Source organism: Schistocerca nitens, chromosome 3 (assembly GCF_023898315.1).
Source record: "Schistocerca nitens isolate TAMUIC-IGC-003100 chromosome 3, iqSchNite1.1, whole genome shotgun sequence".
NCBI lineage: Eukaryota > Metazoa > Arthropoda > Insecta > Orthoptera > Acrididae > Schistocerca > Schistocerca nitens.
Window position 1 is genome coordinate 875,361,426 of NC_064616.1, and position 22,570 is coordinate 875,383,995.

Here is a 22,570-nt window from a genome sequence, read left to right on the forward strand (position 1 = left end):
AACCCCCTGTATAGAGACAATAAAAGCTGTTCTATCAAACTTCCATGGGGCATCCCTGATGTTGTTTCCTCATGATTACGGCCACTGGATATTTATTACAAGTTTTTTGCTGTGGTTTGGATGTATTACAGCGAAGGAAAATCCAAGGTGGTTTATGCTATGCATTGTGGATGGATCCTTACTCACCAAATGAAAGCATTGATGAGCTTCTAGAGAGAAAATAAAAATAAATAAAGATTACATTTGGTACATTAGGACTGGTTATAAAAGTAGCAGGGGGGTGGTAATGAGGTTCAGGCAGGGACAAGATGATTGAATGTGTGTGGAACAAGAGAGGCAAGTGGAACTGTAAGGCAGGTGGAGAAGCAGTAGGAATTAAGGATAGGGGAAAAGAGGAAGGTTGTAGGTTCTCATTGGCACCATATAGGAAGCTTGGTGCTGAAATGGAGGGTCTAAATGTCAATATTTTCCAAGCAACAATTGGAGTAAAAATCATTATATTTTACAATGTGGTTTGAAAGTAGATGGTCAAATGTATCTTTGTTATGGTTTTCTGATGCTAATTCATCTGGGTGAATAGTTTGTTCCATAATTATACTCATTTAGATTGTTGTGCAGTAGCTGTAGTGAAGCAGATACATGTTGTGGCTGCTTTCATTGGAGGTCATGAGTTTGATGAGGTATGACCTGTGAGTGAGAGGGCTGGAATTAAGAGTTGGTGGCTAGATGCATGAAACAGATTCTGCAAGCAGCTGATCGATAGGGATAGACAAACTTGTTGGCCAATGGACTGGGATCAGGAAGGACATAGGGACGGACATGAAAATTGTGTAAGTTGGGAATGCTACTATTGGAAATTTTCATTTCAGAACATGGCAAGAGGAAGTCCCAGAATAAAAAAGTTCTCTTTGCTGATGACTGCAATATTGTAGTCAGTGAGAAAACAAGAGAACTCCTTGCAGAGAAATTAAATTGAACCCTCAAGGAAGTTTACAATTGATCAGTATGTAGTAAAGCAAGAATGAACATAAAGAAAACAAATGCCATGAATTTCAGTTTGAAGAGGGAAAATGACATCATTAAATTCAATGTAGATGGCACCTTTATAGACTCCATAACATACACAAAATGTCTAGGAATGAATACTGATGCTCAGTTGAAGTGGTGTGAACGCTGTAATGGTATTGGTCAGTGCTCTTATCTCTCTCTTTTATATTGCAAAACACAATACTCATATTAAATTTATATCACAATTCAGTGGGATCAAAATTGTAAATCTAAAATCCAAAATTATTCTTATATCATTCTTACAAATATAAGTGGTCTATAAAAATAGCACAAGAATTATTCATAATTTAATTTGAAATTGTAATTATAATTTAAATTTATTGAAAATGTTCGCATAGAAGTAGTAAATTGTATGAGCCTCTTTGGTTGTAAAAGATCAGTGTATTTCATGATTGTTGAATTGCAATTTGATGTATTGTTGTTGTTGTTGATCTGTGTATAGCAAGTTTTTTGGAGTCAGTTATGGATGAGAGAGTTGGAAGTTATATGAGCTGTTGGACTGTGAATTCATTTGGTGTTGGCTGGTAATGATTTTTGTTCATGATTTTGTTTACAATGGATATTAAGTTAGTGGAATCTTATAGAAACATAAGTGATGTAAAGAGAATAAACCACCTGATGAAGAAAATGACAAAAGTAATGTCCTAATTGTACACAGTAGGCATGTACATTGTTTTGTTACAGTGAGCCACAATATTATACAAGCAAAATATTCATCAACAAACAGTAGGAAACAGATATTAAGCACTAATCCTTCTCATCTTATAATCAGTTTGCACACTTAGGAATGTAAACTAAAAAAGTGCACTTGCTTTGAACTTAATTTTTAGTCAATTATTTATTCAGTTAAAGAAAGCAGTGTGTCTCAGTACACAAAGATACTTGCAGTGAAAATGTCATCAGCATGTTATGCCCTTAGATTTCTGTCATTAGTGCTTAACAGCCAGTGTCTTTTAGTTACATACTGTTCATAAGTACACTCAGTTCTTAAGTATGGAATTCGTTTGGGGGAACAAATGCACAGAATATGAACACAGCTTTCAAACTACTGAAAAAGTCATAAAAATAATAATAAAAAGTAGTAGTCAAGCTCACTGTGAAGGGATTTTAAGTACATCAAGTGAGTACATTTACAAATCAGTTGTAAGCATCAAAAATAGCTTTCATTGTTGCTACATAAACAGCTCTGGCCAAAAACTAGACTTAACTTACATCTACCAGGGAAAAATAAACATAAAACTGAAGACAATGTTTTCTACCAAGAAATAAAGCTGTACAATAAACTGTCCAGTAAGAGTAGTCTTACTGGACAGAGATAACTAAAACAAGTGTGTTTCAAAAAGTCAAATTAAAAGGTAACTGTTAAGCAACACATTGTAAACACTAAAGGATTATAAGGTAACACAGAGGAGAGGTTTGTTAAAAAATGTAATACATATAAATAATAATAACAATAATAAAACTTACATCATTTCATATTACAAGTTCACACTCTTGATTTTTCCTCCTTTTTTCTTTTCCTCAAAAAACGTACCCCTAAGCTATGCAGTGTATATCACTAGCACCTTATCCTCTTTCTGAACTCAACATCTCACTCATTGTAAAGGGATGCTGACTCACTTTTTCAGGATAGCAACAGGGAAGTTACCATACACAAAACAGAAACCAGACATTGTTGCTATGGCTCTGATATCAGCCAATAGTGTGTGTAATGTTACATTGTGAAACAATGTGTGTACAGTGCGCATAGTGTGTGTAGTGACTGAGAGTGAGAAATGAATGAATTATTAAATAGCACATATTTGAAAAACAGTATTGTATACTAGGGACAAGCCAAATGAGGTAGCACTGTTTTAAACAGACCAGGAAGGTGGACATTTCAGTCTTCATTCAACCATCCTGATTTAGTTTTCCTATGGTATCCCAAAATTACTTCAGTCAAGTGCCAGGATGGTTCCTGCTAGCCGGCTGGGTTTGCCGAGCGGTTCTAGGTGCTACAGTACGGAACTGCGCGACCGCTACGGTCGCAGGTTCGAATCCTGCCTTGGGCATGGATCTGTGTGATGTCCTTAGGTTACTTAGGTTTAAAGTAGTTCTAAGTTCTAGGGGCTGATGACCTCAGCAGTTAAGTTCCATAGTGCTCAGAGCCATTTGAACCATGGTTCCTGCTATAAGGCCACATCCTACTAACATTCCAACACTTGTCAAACTAGACTTGTAAATAAGTAAATGCTTGAATACAGGGAGATGTATTTCAAACTGTTTGTCGGAATATTTGGCAAAATACACATCGAATTTAAAAAAAGTGGTAATAAATGTCACTTACCTCAAAGAGGGACATCCATAAACATAACCCCCTGCACCACCCCCAAGGGCTGGAGGAGGTGTGACCTTGAAATCTTAAATAAGAAGCCATACTTTTTATTAGAGGTTTGGATACATCATAAAAAAGTATGTAACTTTCATATAGAATGTTTGTTTCGTATCATGATAAATTGTGCTGTATTCGGCACACAACAATATGGGGTGTTACAAAATGGTAATATCTCACAAAAATACATACGCAATTAGGAAAAGCAAAGTGCATAATTTAAAAAATGGAAAATCCATGATGGAATGTAACAATATTGTAAGAAGGAAAGTTGCTACTCACCATATAGCGGAGATGCTAAGTCACAAATAAGCACAACAAAAGGAGTTTCACACTAAAAGCTTTTGGCCAATCTCCTTTGTCAACACAATAGAAACACACACACACACACACACACACACACACACACACACACACACACACACACACACACACACACACACACACACACACTCACGCAACAACAACTCGCACACACGACTGCAATCTCAGGCAACTGAAAACACACTGCGAGCAGCAGCACCAGTGCATGATGGAAGTGGTGACTGGGTGGGGGTAAGGAGCAGGCTGGGACAGGGAGGCAGATGGATATTATTGTGGGGATAGTGGACAGTGAAATGCTGCAGTTTAGGTGGGGGCAGGGGTGAGAAGGGGAGGGGGGGGGGGAAGGTAGAGGAAAAGAAAAGACTGGGTGTGGTGGTGGAATGGCTGCTGTGTAGTGCTGGAGTGGGAGCAGGGAAGGGGCTGGATGGGTGAGGACAGCGACTAACGAAGTTTGAGGCCAGGAGGGTTACAGTAACATAGAATGTATTGCAGGGAAAGTTCCCACCAGTGCAGTTCAGAAAAGCTGGTGTTGGTGGGAAGAATCCATATGGCACAGGCTGTGAAGCAGTCATTGAAATGAAGTATATCATGTTGGGCTGCATGTTCAGCAACAGGGTTGTCCACTTGTTTCTTGGCCACAGTTTGTCGGTGGCCTTCATGCGGAGAGACAGCTTGATGGTTGTCATGCCTACATAGTATGCAGCACAATGGTTGCAGCTTAGCTTGTAGACAACATGACTGGTTTCACAGATAACCCTGACTTTGATGGGATAGGTGGTGCTGGTGACTGGACTGGAGTATGTGGTGGTGGGAGGATTATGAGACAGGTCTTGCAGCTAGGTCTATTACAGGGATATGAGCCATGGGGTAAGGGGTTGGGAGCAGGGGTTGTGTAAGAATGAATTAGTATATTGTGTAGGTTCGGTGGACAGCAAAATACCACTGTGGGAGGGGTGGCAAGGATAGTGGGCAGGTCATTTCTCATTTCAGGGCAGGACAAGAGGTAACCCAAACCTTGCCGGAGAATGTAATTCAGTTGCTCCAGTCCTGGGTGGTACTGAGGTACAAGGGGAATGTTCCTCTGTGGCTGGTCAGTGGGACTTTGGGAGGTGGTGAGAGACTGGAACACAGTTATGAACCTTTCCTCAAGAAATATCTGTTCTTTTGAAAGGCCTCACCTTTTGCCCACTCCCAAATTCAGTTATGCAGGAGTTGGTAAAGACCTTCTCTCCTTCTCCCAGTCCATACAGTTGAAACACTTTTTCTGCACCAGCCCCACCAATCACTCAAATAAAGACCAATACTGAACCTCGCCTAACTCAGTTCACTCCTCCATCCAACTGTGATCCACCCCCACTGCCCCCAAACCACCTCCTGTAAACTTTCCAGATTTTCTTAACCTCAAACCTTGCCTCACCATCATTCCCCAAATCCCTCAACATGCAGAGTAACCTTACATCCAGAGAAAGAACTGGAGTCCACCATCTAAAAACTGATTCCGATCTTATAATCCTACCTGCGGACAAAGGCTCCACCACTGTTGTTCTGAACCACAAGGATTACCTGGCAGAAGGACTCCATCAGCTGTCAGTTACTTCCACCAACCTGCCTTTCCACAGTGACCCCATTCCAGTAATCCAGTAAGATCTCCAGTCACTATTCAAATCCTTAGGCCCATCCCAAAACCTCTCCCCAGAGTCCCTCTCTCTACTCACGCCTACCACTCCCCACACTCCTACCTTCTACATGCTTCCTAAAGTCCACAGACCTAACCACTCAGGATGTACCATTGTGGCTGGTTACTGTGACCGCACTGACTGTGACATGTCAGTGCAAACAGAACACTCATATCAGGGAATAGAGTAGCATACTTTTGACGAGTTTTGTCAACATTTCTAAGAGCCTCAAAGTACGCAGCAATGATGTTGACATTCTCTGTAATTATTAACATTGTTGAATGATTGCAATGAGATGTGTACGGTCCGAATCATTGAAGTAACATGCAGAGTCTGACCACGGACTGAGCACATAATCATGGTCTGTGCTTCATTTGATTGTGGGAGGTGTCACATGATGGCATGATCAAAAATATCAAAAAAGTACTTTGATTTTCTTAATAGGATCTGTATTTGTTTGAGACAGTACCATTTTCCAACAATTTTCACCTCATTTCCATGTTTGCCAATTACAGCGCCATCTATCATGAAACAAAACAAATGTTTCACACAAAACATACATATTTTTTCATGGACAATTCAGATCTGCAATAAAAAATATGGGTTCCTATTTAAGATGTCAAAGTCACCTCCCCTTTTGGCCTTGGGAGTGGTGCAGGGGGGTCGAGCATTATGTTAATGGATGTCCCTCTTCGAGGTGCACAATGTGTATTACCACTTTTTTTAATCTGATGTGTATTTCACAAAATATTCTGACAAACAGTTTTAAATGCCTCACCATGTGTAAGAATTAAATTATTTTTATTGTTATTAAATTGTAATACCAAGATATGTCTAATATAATTACAAAAGTGATACAAAAATGAATAAAACTACTACTGCTACTACTACTACTACTACTACTACTACCACTTGAAGCCCTAGCAGAAAATGTGATTCAGATGTTATAGTCATAGATGGTATTGAGTAATGAAGGGGACAGGACAGGAGAAAAAGTTACTGACAAAAGGGGAGGAGTTCAGTGCAGAATCTAGAGTGTGAGAAAGAGATAAAGGAAGGCCAGCAAGAATGTGAGGAGTGTAATGGAGGGGCAAGAGGGTATTTCTTTTATGTGAAGGCCTTGATAAGATCCCCATTATAATCAGAAAGGGGCTGTTTGTCACTTACAATGTCTTACAGAGATTTGTAGGAGTGATTGTTTGATGTGGAATGAGTGGAAGCTATAAGAGTTGATATATTGCTGGTGATTGTAGGTTTGATCTGAAAATGCCTTATTGTGGACTTTTCAAGGTGTCTCTTCAACAGGTTAGTGAAAGATTATGTCATATGAGTCCCCAAGGCAGTGCTGTTGATTTCTTCAAAGGAAGATGCTCATGAGTGAGTGTACAAGGCACTTAAAAATAGAGCTCTCATATTGTTACAGGCCAAAAATACAAAAACTGTCCTGTAAACATATGTCCAGAAAAAAATATTTGAGGAGATAAATGGCACCTGACTTGTATTGGGAAAAAAAATTATCTTGTTCTGCATATACACTGATGGGAAAAAAATGCAACACCAAGAAGGAGTTGTAGTACATAAATGAAAACTGATAGGCATGTTTCTACATCTGAAAAATGATGTCTACTCTAATTTTGCACCAGTCGCATAAGAGTGGCACTTTGCATAAATACATGCTGTAATGATTGTGAGTGTTAGTTTCCTTTGAGAATGGATACACAGTATCTCATCAGTGTTACTATACAATAGTAACACTGATGCAAAATGACTGAGGCGCACTGCTGGCAGCATAAAAGACGCTGCTCCTCCAGATGGCACTCACATGCATGGCTGTTGTACTTTACAGATTAGATTAGATTAGATTAATACTTGTTCCATAGATCATGAATACGACACTTCGTAATGATGTGGAACGTGTCAGGTTAATAAAAGATGTCTGTACAAGATATTACATTACGCAAAATATTGCATGACACTAATGTTTAAAGTTTTTTTCCCCTTAATTTATATCTAAAAATTCAGCCAATGAGTAGAAGGAGTTGTCATCTAGAAATTCTTTTAATTTATTTTTAAATGTTAGTTGGCTATCTGTCAGTCTTTTGATGCTGTTTGGTAGGTGACCAAAGACTTCTGTGGCAGCATAATTTACCCCATTCTGTGCCAAAGTCAGATTAGTGAAGATCATCCTTTCTCCTGGTGTTATAGCTATCCACACTGCTATTACTTTTGAACTGGGTTGGATTATTAACAACAAATTTCATAAGTGAATATATATACTGTGAGGTTACTGTGAGGATCCCTAGATCCTTAAATTGATGTCTGCAAGATGACTGTGGGTGGGCTCCAGCAATTATTCTGATTACACGTTTTTGAGCAATGAATACTTTTCTACTCAATGATGAATTACCCCAGAATATGATGCCATACAAAAGCAGTGAATGAAAGTAGGCATAGTAAGCTAATTTACTGAGATTCTTATCACCAAAATTTGCAATAACCCTAATAGCATACGTAGCTGAACTCAGACGTTTCAGCAGACCATCAATGTGTTGCTTCCAGTTTAACCTCTCATCAATGGACACAACTAAAAATTTTGAAAATTCTACCTTAGATACAGACTTCTGTTCAAAGTCTATATTTATTACTGGAGTTGTGAAATTTACTGTACGGAACTGTATATACTGTTTTATCAAAATTTAAAGAGAGTCCGTTTGCTGAGAACTACTTAATAATTTTGTGAAAAACATCATTTACAATTACATTACTTAGTTCTTGGTTTCTGGATGTTATTACTATACTTGTATCATCAGCAAAAAGAACTAACTTTGCATCTTCATCAATGTGGAATGGTAAGTCATTAATGTATATCAAGATCAGTAAAGGACCTAAGACTGAACCCTGTGGGACCCGATACTTGATAGTCCCCCAGTTTGAGGAATCAGCTGTTGTTTTAACATTACATGAACCAGAGAAAACATATCTTTGCACTACAAAAATGATTTAGTATTTATGATCCCTCTGCATTAACATATAAAGTATATTCCATGTCTTAATTACAGTTTTGTGTTTAAAGTACAGAAGACATTTCATGAGGCTGACATTCACTATACAGTATTTGTGTACATATATCCATGATAGACAGTGCTGACATAAAACGATGTCTATGCGTGTAATGAATACTCAAAATTACAAAAGTTCAAAAGTTACAAGCATACAGATTTATAATATTTTTTCAACATTTGTAGTACAAATGTACATGCTGAAAAATACTCTGATGGAAAACAATCACAACACCAAAAATAATTAATGTAGAATAGTGAAACTTCAGGAATACCTTTGTCTACACAACATATCTGAGTGATTAATATTGTAATATCATATGTGTGACAAAACCATTTCAAATGTGAAATGCTGGTACATTAATAACTGGTATAACCATCAGAATGTTGAATGCCAGCCTGCAAACATGAATTCATTGTGTTGTACAGGTGCTGGATATCAGTTTGTGTGATGGAGTTCCACATGTATTGCCCTTGGTTGGTCAATACAGGGATGGTTACTACTGCTTGAAGAGTTATGCTAGAGTTGTCATCTGATGATGCCCCATATGTGCTTGATTGGAGACAGATTTGGTAATCGAGCAGGCCAAGGCAACAAACAAATGGTTCAAATGGCTCTGAGCACTATGGGACTAAACATCTGTGGTCATCAGTCCCCTAGAACTTAGAACTACTTAAACCTAACTAACCTAAGGACATCACACACATCCATGCCCGAGGCAGGATTCGTAGTGTTCTGTTCCCCTCGGTCCATGTCACAGGGCGTTGCAATGCTGAGGAAACACCCCAGCAGCCTGTGCAACACAATGCTGTATCGTGCTGGCCTTGTACATCAGCTGCAGAGTTCCGATTATGTCAGGATGGCTGTGCCAGCAGCCAATTCAGCAGCCACCATCCTCGTTGTTTCCACACTGCTCCGCCGGGAGCCGTAGGCCGTCCCTGCTGCTGCTTCTTCCTTGCTGGCGTAGCTGAGAACGCGGCGGCAATGACAGACCACTATCCGGCATCCAAATCTGTGGCTCTTGCGTCGGGAAGTCTCCAGCATGTGTCAGGAGCCGAGATGACTGCCTGCGGTAGCGAGCTGAAGAGTGGCACGCCGTGGCTGGCTGCGGACCCTGCGTCAGCCTCAGAGGGTCGAACCAATGACCTGCCATGGACTGGGACACTTGCGCCTCATCTGTTGCTGTGTGTAGCCAGCAGTGTGACACACCTCGCCATCCAGGAGAGCTGCCACACTTGAATGAATCTCGTTAGACAATGGCACCTATTTATACACGGCTGTTCGCCTCTGTTTTGCTAACGCTCCGCTCCGAGTCATGTACGCCCCACACCACGGTTGCGCCAGTGGGCCCCTTCTGCCTGTAGCATGCACCATGCAAACTGCTGCATTTACGCTTTTCAGCAGGTCGACGGCCCTGTGGCATCCATTCTACTTCACAACCGCTGGTCAGTGTACCTTACTGCAATCCGGCCCACACCTGGCTGTAACTTGTGCACTCCAAAATATTGCACCAAATCTAACTTCCCTATCTTAAACTGTGGTGCCGCTACATTATTCCCCTCTTCAGAAAGACCCGGTCCCTGGGTCGACAGTTAACTAGCTCTAAACTTGTTTGAATCGGCACCTATGGCATATTTCCTTACTACTAGAAAACTTAAATGTGGCCTAGTGCTTCTTAAAACCTTGACACGAAACAAAACGTAAAAATTCCTTACTGGACGACCACTGCTCGATCAACCCCTTACCTACTCGTCTCACGCCCTTGGTATCCAATCCACTGGGACTTGGACTACCCTTGGTTCGCTCTTGGAATTAGCTCTCTGCCTGATCAGAATGAAAAAACAACACATTACAAAGTTAAGGCTGCGATGACACTTGGCACAGAGGATCTCAAAATGATCGTTATTGCCGTTGCCTTTCCCTATACTGAGTGACATGTTGAACAAGCTGTTCTGCTGATATGCTCCCTCTTGCTCAAAAATGAACTGGTTTACGGATCTCAACAGACCTGGCTGCAGGGTTTTATTTAACAAGGTCAGATTCTGCCTTTGCAAAACTATGAAGTTGCTTCTGGCCAGTACAGCTGTGGCTGTGTAACATTCAATTGTGTGACTCCCGAAATTGACGCTGGCAAATGGAAGGTTGGTCCTATTATGTTACACTTAGTTCCACTGATTAAAATTCCACTTTCTTCGAGCTCTACACGTTTCGCTTCCGTAAACACGCCTTACTGAGAACAACTTGCTACTACTAAAAGATCCAGTGCATCCCAACCCATTGCGAGCTCAATTTTTGCTCCACGATGTCCCTTGGACAGTCTATTCCTTTCCCCCTGGCTATAAATAACAGCACTGTCCATGTATCCCATATTTGTAGCTTCACAGATTTTCCTCCAACATTCACTATTTTGATCCAAACTCAACACCGATTATGTGACTACTTTCATTCTTAAATTTACATTATATAAACTGGTGCAATAAACACGACTTTCCTGACCAAGCACTGTAGATAACTAAAAATTTAAACAAGAAATTGTACGACTCTGACATCGTTCAACACATATTTATTACGACTTTGCAGCAAAATTTACTCCAGCGCATTTATTTTTCAGAACTGCATTTGACTTCTCCTCTAACAACACTCCACATATGTCAGACACTCCACTTCCCTTTCCAGTAACCTGAGGACAGGCATCACCATCACCCTTCCTCCCTCTTCAAAAGGACTGCTGCCCCAGCAGGCTCACAACACTCGAAAACACACACAACACATAAAAACATAATGCCAAAAGAATCTACACAAACCCAATGATACATAAAAAAAAACACAAATACTCTACTACTTTCTGGATCACAAAGAATAAGGTACTTCATGCTGTAATCTATCTTCCTGGTTTTCTTTGTGCTTAGCACCACTCTTCACTCTCTTTTTCTTCCTCTTTCCTTACTGTGACACGCCTGGAATCGCTTCTGGGCAACCCTTCAATGTCCGTAACCGCCTGTCGTTGTTCTCGTTGGCAGGTGAAGCTTAACATTAACGGGAGATGTGGTTTCAATAACTTCTTATGGCCCTTGATACCTCGTGAGGAACTTCTTTGTTTCCCTTTTTGCGTATAGGTGCTGGACAGCATTACCCATTGCCCCACTCTATATTGCAGTAAACTTCCTTTCCGCTTCACTGGGTCTTCCTGCCTTTCCAAAGCCTTCGTATTCGCCTTTTGTACCCATTTACAAACATCCCGAATTGTTCCAGCGAACTGACGTACAGATCCACCGGTCCTTCCTTTCTGTAGCTTTACTAAATCAAATGGTGACAGCATTTTCCGCCCATACACTGCCTCATATGGCGACAAACTGGTATTTGTATGGACTTTTGCATTGTATGCGCCTACAATATGCCTCAAATACTTGTCCCACTGATGGTGATGAGAATCCACATAAAAACTCAGCATCTTCCCGATTGTTCTGTGTACCCATTCTATCCTTCCATTGGCCTGTGGATGCAACACGTTTGTCCTCAACTTCTTCGCGTTCAACAATTTACACAGTTCCTTCATTAAATCCGATATGAAGTTGGTCTCTTGGTCAGTAATTATTGTCTCTGGTACACCAAATTTCAAAATCCAGTTATTTACTAATGCTTGCGCGACCATTGACGCTTGTTGATTTGGCATAGCCACTATCTCCACATACCTCGAAAAATGGTATATTATTGTCAGAACGAATCTGTTCCCCGATGGTGTTTGCCTTAAAGGTCCTAAGACATCAATCCCCAGAGAAGAAAATGGAGGTATTGCTTCTGGAAATCGTTGTAGCTGTATCTGTTTCCAACTCAAATTTGCTCTCTGTGCACATGGTATAAAATTCTTGACATACTGATCCACATCTGCTTTCCTACCTCTCCACCAATACCTCTCTGCCACTCTCCTATTCATCGCTCTACACCCTCCATGACCAGATAACACGTGATCATGTGCTTCCTTTAAAACCTCATCCCTCAGCTTCGCTGGCACTACTACCCTTGGCTCTAACTTCGTTTCCCTGCACAGAAGATCATAGTACACATTAAACTGTGGCTGTGTCTGATACAGTTTACAATCATTGTCAGCATCCTGTAATTCTTGCCATACTGCTACGTCATAATCTATGACTTTTACTTTTGCCACCTTCCTACTTAGTGCATCCGCATTACCGTGCTTCTTCCCAGGCTTGTGCACCACCTCGTAGTCGAATTCACTAAGCCTCACAGCCCATCTAGCGAGTCTAGTGGATGGATCCTTCAACCCCAACAACAACTTCAACGCAGCATGATCTGTCGCTACCCGAAATCTTCTCCCATATAAATAACGTTTAAAATATGCGATTCCATAGATTACGCTAAGCATATACCTCTCTGTTGTTGAGTAATTCCTCTCTGCTGCATTCAACTGCCTAGACGCATAGGCTACAGGATGTTCTTTCCCATCAAATCAATTTCCTGACTAAGAACACACCCTAATACTTGATTCGATGCATCGCATGCTAGCATAAACTCCTTTTCAAAATTTGGAAACATAAGAACTGGACTTGATGTTAACACTTCTTTCAGTTTGTTGAACGCTTTCTGATACTCTTCTGTCCACTCAAATTTCACACCCTTCCGTAAAAATCGCGTCAACGGCTGTGCTAAATCTGCAAAACCCTTCACGAACTTTCGATAGAAATTGCAAATTCTGATGAATGACTGCACTTCCTTAACCGTTTTCGATTCCTGAAAATCTCTTACAGCCTGTACCAACCTCGGATCTGTTAGCACTCCGTCATTACTGATAATATGAAACAAATATTTCACTTTTTCTAATGCAAAATGACACTTCTCAGGCTCAACTTCAAACGAGCTGCTCTTAACCTCATAAAGACTTCCCTTAACCGCTGCATATGTTGCTCCATACTACTTGAAAACACTATAATGTCATCCAAATAGACAAGACACTGCTGTGGTGTCAAACACCTCAAGATATTGTCTAGCAACCTCTCAAACGGTGGTGAACATTTTTCAAACCGAATGGCATTCTAATGTACTGGTGTAGAGAAAGCAGTTTTGGGACGATCCTCTGGAGCCACCTCGAACTAATGAAAACCACTTGTCAAATCCATCGTAAAAAAGTACTGGCTCTGTCCTAAGTGATCTAAAGACTCTGATATGTTTGGAATGGGGTATGCGTCCATTACTGTCTTATTATTGAGGTACCAGTAGTTGCAACCTGTATTTCTCAGTTCCATCTGTAGATTTTTTCAGCACAACGACAATGCCCACTCCCCAGCAACTATTACTATGCTCTATAATACTTTCCGCAAGCTGCTGATCAATGAAATCCTCCACAATTGGCTGCAAATACCTCGTTATTCTGTATGGTTTATGGTAAACAGGTGCTTCATTCCCTGTTGGTATCCTATGTTGAACTAATGGAGTTGCTCGTAACGGTCCTTGTGGAAAAAACGAGTCCTTAAACTCCCACAACAATTCTTCCATATGCTCTCTTTCTCCTCCTTTCAAATGCTTAATTTTGTCACGCAATGCAGTTCTATCGGCAGTTAGTGGTTGATCGCTTCGCCTACCTCTGGAACACCAGTCTTCGTCATCTGGCACATCCCAATTTGCTACTAAAACTCCTATCCTCAAATTCGCATCTATAGCGCTAAAATTATCCACGTTCGCGGGAACTACTCGCCCATCGTTCTCCTCCTGTACGTGTACAACACTATGTTTCACAAAACAACCCAATGGACCTAAACTTCATTATCCTGCAATGGTTAAATAACACATACTGTACCCACAGGTAGATTTAACTCAACACTTACCCAAAGCGACTTCCTGGTGCCACTTGACACACACTCAGTATCATCATAAATCCATACAAAAGTAATCAAATGCCACAAAAAAAATCTTACTGCCTCAAATACACTAACACTTACTCTGACAACAAAAAATACTATGCCCACGCAATACATCTAAAATGTGGCTTGCCAGGAGCTATACTCGAAAAAACAAAAAAGAAAGACAATGTCCAACACACAAAAAGAACAATTTCGTCAGCACTCGCCACATTTTGTGACTGTACTGCAGGCGGTGGGATCGAACGTCGTACTGGAAAGACGACATCCACTATTCTGACACCAAATGTTATGACACTTCTGCTACCGAATGTATCAGGGTGACCAAATGTAGCGAGAAGACACCAAATGTAGTGGGTGGCTGCCCGGAGGTGCCGCATTAAAGCTCGGCTAGAATTTTCAAATTATTTATGTTTCCACTACAGTGCTGCGTTTACCTCGGTCCATGTCACAGGGCCCCACAATGCTGAGGAAGCACCCCAGCGGCCTGTGCAATGCAACACTGTGTCATGCCGACCTTGTACGCCAGCTGCAGAGTTCTCATTACATCAGGATGGCTGCACCAGCAGCCGACTCAGCAGCCACCATCCTCGTTGTTTCCACACTGCTCCGCCAGGAGCTGTAGGCTGGCCCTGCTGCTGCTTCTTCCTTGCTGACGTAGCTGAGAACACGGCGGCAACGACTGCCCATGATCTGGCATCCGAAAACTGCGGCCCTCACCTCAGGAAGTCTCCAGCGTGTGTCGGGAGCTGAGGTGACTGCCTATGGTAGTGAGCCAAAGAGTGGCACTCCCTGGCTGGCTGCGGACCCTGCATCAGCCTCAGAGGGTCGAACCAACGACCCGCCATGGACTGGGATGCTGGCGCCCCATCTGCTGCTGTGTGTAGCCGGCGGTGTGACATGCCTCACCGTCCAGGAGAGCTGCCACACTTGACTGAATCTCGTTAGAAAACAGCACCTATTTATACTTGGATGAGCGCCTCTGTGGTTTGGGGTCAGTGGAACGCAAGGTACAGGGTGTCTGGTCTGGAGCTGTTCTTGAAGTAACAAGTTTGTAATAGTTTGTTGTGTCACTGTAGTGCCAACTGCTGCTCAATTTGCTACTGCAGATGCAGTATGATGCACGCGAGCTGTACACCAAACACAATGGTCTTCCCTCTTGGCAGTGCCATGTGGCTGTCCAGAGCCTGGACTTCTTGTTACCATACATTCTTGTGACCATTTCTGCCAGCAGTCATGTGCAGTGGCTACATTCCTGACAAGTCTTTGTGCAGTATCACAGAAGGCACAGCCGGTTTCTTGTGACACTATTACATGACCTCGATCAAACTCAGTGATGGGCTCATAATGGTGTCTTTGTGACCTTAAAGGCATTCTGGACTAACATCAAATCACCACATCCAATCTCAGAGGCAACTAACACTCACAACCATTACAGCATGTATTTAAAGCAAACCTGATTTGCAGCCTCATAGTGGCACCACTAGCGCTACTCTTATGCATCTGGTACAAAATTAGAGCACACGTCATCTTTCAGATGTAGAAACATGCCTACCAATTTTAGTTTAAGTACTGCAACACCTTCTTGGTGTTATATTTTTTTCCCATCGATGTGTATACACAAGAGATTTTTTTTTCTCAGCACAAGTCAGGTGTCACACATCTCCACAAATATTTTTTCTGGACATATGTTTATAGCACTCTTTTTTTATATTTTTGGCCTTTAGGAATATGAGACCTTTATTTTAAGTACCTTGTACACTATCTGTATATCTTGAGAAGTTCCTTTAAAGGTTGAAGATGATGACAGATGGTCTTGGATTAACTGCTCTCCTTGAGCTAGTAAATCCAGCAATTCCAGATAGTTACCTTTGTTGCTGGAGGATTCGTCTTCTTGATGGCCACGAAAGGCTAGTTCTTGTTTACAAAAAATACAATTGCCTGAATAAGACGAGCCAACACACTGCTGCTGGATGCAACTTGTTTGTTGCATTTTATTGCTGTCAGACGAGCGGCTTCAGATAGGGCGTGCTCATTCTACTTTAGCCCAACAACTGAAAGGATTCTATGTTCTGCAGGTGATGTTTTGATATCTGATGCTTTTGTACTTTCAAAAAATGGTTCAAATGGCTCTGAGCACTATGGGACTTAACTGCTGAGGTCATTAGTCCCCTAGAACTTAGAACTAGTTAAACCTAACTAACCTAAGGACATCACAAACATCCATGCCCGAGGCAGGATTCGAACCTGCGACCGTAGCGGTCTTGCGGTTCCAGACTGCAGCGCCTTTAACCGCACGGCCACTTCGGCCGGCTTTTAGTACTTTCCTGTCAAAGGTCTTTATTATACAAATGCACTCATTGCATCATTCCTTTTCACCACCAAACAGAAGACATATATAACAATATAATCTGTTATTAACTGCATTCGCAGTCAGCCAAGCATGCTTTTCGTACCAGGTTGTCTGAAAAGTGCATTTTTGATTGGCTTCACTTAAAACTACACTGAGTATAGGAGTAAGTTGTTTGTCTTTCAATTCGCACTTTTTTTCGTACATTAATGTAGAAAAAGGCGTTTGTAATAAAAATTCCATAAGTTGTTCAGTTGCTGGCTGACTCATGTTGGCGACACAATGAAAATATGCACTAACATCATACAAGAATGTCTGTGAACACCAACCGCACGACTGTTCACTTTGTGGTAAAAGCCAGCATAGAAGTGGCAGAGACTAGTCTCGATACCTGCTAACAAGTGCAGCACACAAACCTTCGTGGAAGAGGGGAAGTGGAGGGGAGCCGAGAATGCCACTAAAGTGCAGGCGCACATAGCCAGGTAAGGGAAGAGAGTCAGAGACTGGGAGCAGTCGAGTCTCAAGCAGGCAAATACACCAATACTCAGGGTGCGGCGGGGCGGTCTACAAAACTGGTGTCTTTGCACATTTAGTGCTCTTAGCAGAAAGTTATTTATGTTTTTGTTATGAATTACTATTGCATCTTTTTTAAGCACGAATACAGGGGAGACTAAGTCTCAAAGTCTCCCCTCATGCTACGCCACTGCATTCCACATCAGTCACTCCCAAAAATCTATGTAAGACATTGTAAGTGACAAACAGCCCCTCTCTCATTATAATGGAGGTTTTATCAAGGCCTTCACATAAAAAAATACCCTCTTGTCCCTTCTTTACAGTCCTCACACTCTTGCTGGCCTTCCTTTAACTCTTGCTTGCATTCTAGATTCTGCACTGAATTCCTCCCCTTTTGTCGTTAACTTTTTCTCCTGTTCTGTACCCCTTCATCACTCAATACCATCTATGACTATAACATCTGAATCACATTTTCTGCTCGGGCTTCAAGTAGTAGTAGTTTTGTCACCTTGTTGTCCATGTAGGCTTGTACCATGGGAAGCAAGCACAGAATGTTGTCTAGTGATTGGAATCCACTTTCAGTAACACAACTCCATGCATTAGTAACAGGGTTCTTTATTATCATAAACAAAGAGCTTGTTCACTTAGGATAGTCCAGGTATTGTGGTACAAGCTCTTCTGAATAAGTCCAGTTTGCCTCACTGCTGGTGATGTACAAGTCCGCTATGTACACTACTCTGGTCACTATGTGCTGCCTAACTCTGAGTTAGAGGTTGAGCTAATTGCTACTGCGACTCCCACTGGGCTGTGACTGATGACTTGGCTCTTTGCTTCACTGGATGACTGTTTGGAACTGGCTGGCCTTTCCGGTCCACGGCGGCAATCTAAATACTGGTGGCCAAGAGGGTGTTGTTGGCGCGTTTGTTGTGAGTCTGTCTTTACCCTCTGTCTATCTTCTTGCAACCTCTTTGCCACATGGTGTGCTGGTGCCAACTTACGCTAGCACATTCCTCCTCAACCCCCCCCCCCCCCGCCCATCCCCTCCTGATACGTTGCACTGTTATCATGTAGTGAGGTTGTGAATGACAACTGGGTGGGAGGGAGGACACTGGACATAGAGATGAGCCGGGAGCCGTAGCTGTGGAGGATCAAGTACTCGCGACCCTACCCTGCCATCTGGCTTGCGAGGAAACAGGAACGTCATCCCAAAAACTGCTGCCAAGGCACACATACAGGCATGAGGGCATGTGCTGGGACAATGATGGCGTTGGCGATGGTGATTGTCGGTCGTGGTCGATGGGGTCAGTGAGTGAGGATGGCACGACCAAGGGTGCATCGTCAATTGCTGCTTCTGGGGTGCCCTGCTGGCACCAGTGGACAGCTGCAAAACCATGCAGTCCCACGAGGATGTGAATTGGGGGGAAGAACAGCAGCAGATTCATGAGGCAAATGACATGCACGAATTTTGTTGTGGTGGCTTTGCTGAAAACCACCAGGATGTGCAATCAAATAAATAGAAGAGTCAGTGAGTTCCTGGATCACGCCTCTTTCCCAGCACCCATGGTTGCCATAAACCCTGAAAAGAAGAAGATCGCTCACTGCAAAGTGATACTTGGGCACCATTGTCAGTGCCGGATGCTGCGGTGGATGTAGCAAGTGTAGCAGCATCTGATGGCGGTGGCCATGGAGAAGTTCCATCGGTGATGGTCCTTCTCATGGATGGGAGTGATAGGAGGTGAGAAAGAGTTGCAGCACCTGTTCCCCTGTGTGGGTAGTGCGACACTTGGCCATCTGTTGCTTGAAGGTGTGTACGAAGCATTCTGCATCTCCGTTGGACTGTGGGTGAAACAGAGTGCTTGTTAGATGGCAAATGCCATTGCATTCACAAAACTGTTCAAAATCACGTGAAGTGAACTGTTGTCCATTACCCATCACAAGTACTTCTGGCAATCCTTCGACGCAAAATATGAAGGACAAAACTTGAATGGTGCTACATGATGTGGTAGAGTTCATAGGCACTGCAAATGGGAATTTGCTATAAGAGTCTACCACTATGAGCCAGCAAGTGTTCCATAATGGTCCTGCAAAGTCTATGTGCACTCGTTGCCATGGCAACTGAGTCTTAGGCTAAGCTGTAAATGTCTGTGGTGGAGCGGATTTGTTCTCTGGGCCTGTGCAACACTGTGATGTCGTCTGTTCAATATGTACGTCCATGCTATGCCAAGTACAGTGTCAGCATGCTGTTTAGTGTGAACAGTTCCCCATTGTCGTTGATGGAGCAATTGCTACATAAGATGGCGACAGTATAAGATGTACGAATTGTGAGTTCCATATATAATGGCAAGAAACGCGTGCGTAAATGCTCTCTGTGCGAGAAATATAGTGCAGTGTATGAAAATATGTGTGTGCCATGTCATATCTTAATAAAAAACACAAGAAGAAAAGAACAAGCAAATCCTTGTGTAAGTAAAAGTGACAGTGACCAACTCTCAAAATGCGGAACTTTGCAGAAAAACAAAGATTTATTTATTTATTTATTTAGCATCTGTGTCATTGTACAAACGATATTGGACTTGTCATACATAGAAATTAACAATATAGAATATACAAAATAAAATTGACTACAATTGGATTTGTCATACACAGAAATTAAAATATAGAATGTACAAAATGAAATTGTCTATAATAAATGACAGCAAACTTACAGTTTCTTTCCACATAAATGGTTTATAGTAATTTGTTTCTCAGTAACAATATATAACTAGTATTATAGATGGTAAAGTATAATAAAAGCTGAAAGAAACGAAGATAGAAAATTTTGGAGGTTAGTTTGTAAAGTCATTTTCTTGGTCTTCAAGATATTTGTTTATTGAGAAGCAACATTTATCAATTAAAAATTTTCTAAGTTCCAATTTAAAATTTGTATTGTCCTTTAAATCTTTAATGTACTGAGGCAGTACATTATAGAGCTTAATGACCATGTGGCTTACATGCTTCTGAGTTCGTGTTCTTCCTACTTGTTCTGTGTGGAGATCATTCTTGTTACTTGTGTTATAGTTGTGACAGTCTGCATTTGTGTGGAAATTTCTTAGATTAGCTTTGGTTAAGAGTACACATTTGAGTATATTGACTGATGGCAGAGTAAGTATTCCTAACTTTTTTAAAAGAGGTCTGCAGTGAGCTTGTGTGAGAATGTGGGTAATTATTCGAACAACCCGTTTTTCTAAAATAAAAATGTCTTTCAAATTAGATTTTGAGCTGGCCCAGAACACTATTCCAAATGAGGCAACAGAATTAACGTATCCAAAGTATTTATTTATTGATTTATTTAACCTGGCAAGATTAGGGCCATCAGGCCCTCTCTTACATCTAACCAGGCATTCTACTTATTTTACATTCATATGTTTTAGTAGGCATGTTAAACTACATCTAGTACAAAAAGTGAAATAAACAATTTGAAAGGTACACCTGGAAAAATACATACATATAGAGTTTATATTCGTAGATCATAAGTACTGTTATAATTAGACATTATTGAAGAGACAGATTTTATATGGGAGTGCTGGCAGCAGGGAGTATGAGGGAGACTCATGGCGAAGGGAGGAGAAGAATAGAGAGACATGATGAAACATAATTAAGGAAATATAAAGGAAAAGAAGATTGCGTGGCTAATAGAGATAGATGAAGAGGAAGGCATCTCAGGAGCAAGATAGCATACACTAGCTTTGCTATTTGACAGATGAGAGGATTGGCCTTGTACATTAATTTTGTGGAGAACTTTATGAGGATGATAGTAGGAAATGCTTCAACTTCTTCTTAAAAGCAGCAGGAGATTGAATTTTGCGAAAGGTAAGGGGCAGTTTGTTCCAGAGGCGGACTGCGGCAACTGAGAAGGAGTTTGCAAAAGTTTTTGTTTTGTGAGTGGGCACAGTTAGGATACCAAATAAGAGTGACCTCGTGTTTCGATTATGATGGCATGACAGGTTTTTAATCTCTGAAGCAAGGTACTGGGGTGCTTGCGCGATGAGGAGTCGGTGAAGTAGACATAGAGTGTGGTAGTCACGCAATTTGTCCGGCCGCAGCCACCCTAGCTCGGAGTATGAAGCACTAACATGATCATATCGGCGAATGTTGCAGGTGTAACGCACACAGGCATTCATGGTTAGCTCTAGCCGTCTTTTGTTTTCACTACTCATGCCTTGTTGAATCACATCACAATAGTGGAGGTTCGGTAGAACGAGTGCTTGCACGAGCTGGCGTTTCAAGTCCTGTGGAAATATGTTCCGAAACTTTTTGAGAGCATAGAGACAAGCAGACGTCTTTCGGCACACTGCGACTGTATTCTCCGCCCAGTTGAGATGCTCATCCAAAGTTACACCCAAGTTCTTCACTGTTTTCTGATACGGTATTGGAGTACCGTCGAGCAGAATAGGAGGTAGCCGTTCGCGGAAATCTGAACTTATTAATTTCTGATGGGCTATTAAGATTACTTGCGTCTTTTTTGGATTTAGTTTAAGCCCCAGGTTTTTCGCCCATGTCACTACTGAAGACAGATCATCATTCATCTGAGCGATTGCAGTGTTTATATCTTCAGGTCTGACGCTTAGGTAGAGCTGGAGGTCGTCGGCATAGAAATGATATTTACAGGAGGACAGAACCGACGAAATATCGTTGACATATAAAGAAAACAAAAGTGGTCCTAAGACTGATCCTTGTGGCACTCCCGAGGAAACATGTTTCCAGGAAGATTTTTCATTTACGCAGACAACACATTGCTGTCTGTCTTTTAAGTAGCTTTCAAACCATCTCATTGCACTATAAGAGAAATTAAGCTGTTGCATTTTTCTGAGCAATATGTCAAAGTTAACAGTGTCAAAAGCTTTGCTGAAGTCCAGTAGCGTCAATATTGTTGCCTTTCGATTGTCGATGGCATATTTCAGGTCATCAGTTGCTTTAATTAGAGCAGTGTTTGTGCTGTGATGTTTATGGAAACCGGATTGAAATTTGTCATATAGGCTGAATTCATGCAAGTGTTCAGTGATTTGGTCATGAACAATATATTCAAGTGCTTTGGAAACAGCAGGCAGTATGCTAATTGGTCGGTAATCACTAGGCAGTTGCGGGTTTTCGATCTTAGGGATGGGTCGAATTATGCTTCTTTTCCATGCGGTGGGGTATATTCCGTTCACGAGGGAAAAATTAAATATGTCAGTTAAGACAGGTACTAAGATATCGGCAACATTCTTAATCATGGTTATACCGATACTGTCGTTGCCTATTGCATCAGAAGAGATTCTCATTACTGCTTTTCTTGCCGTATTTGTTGTTACATGTT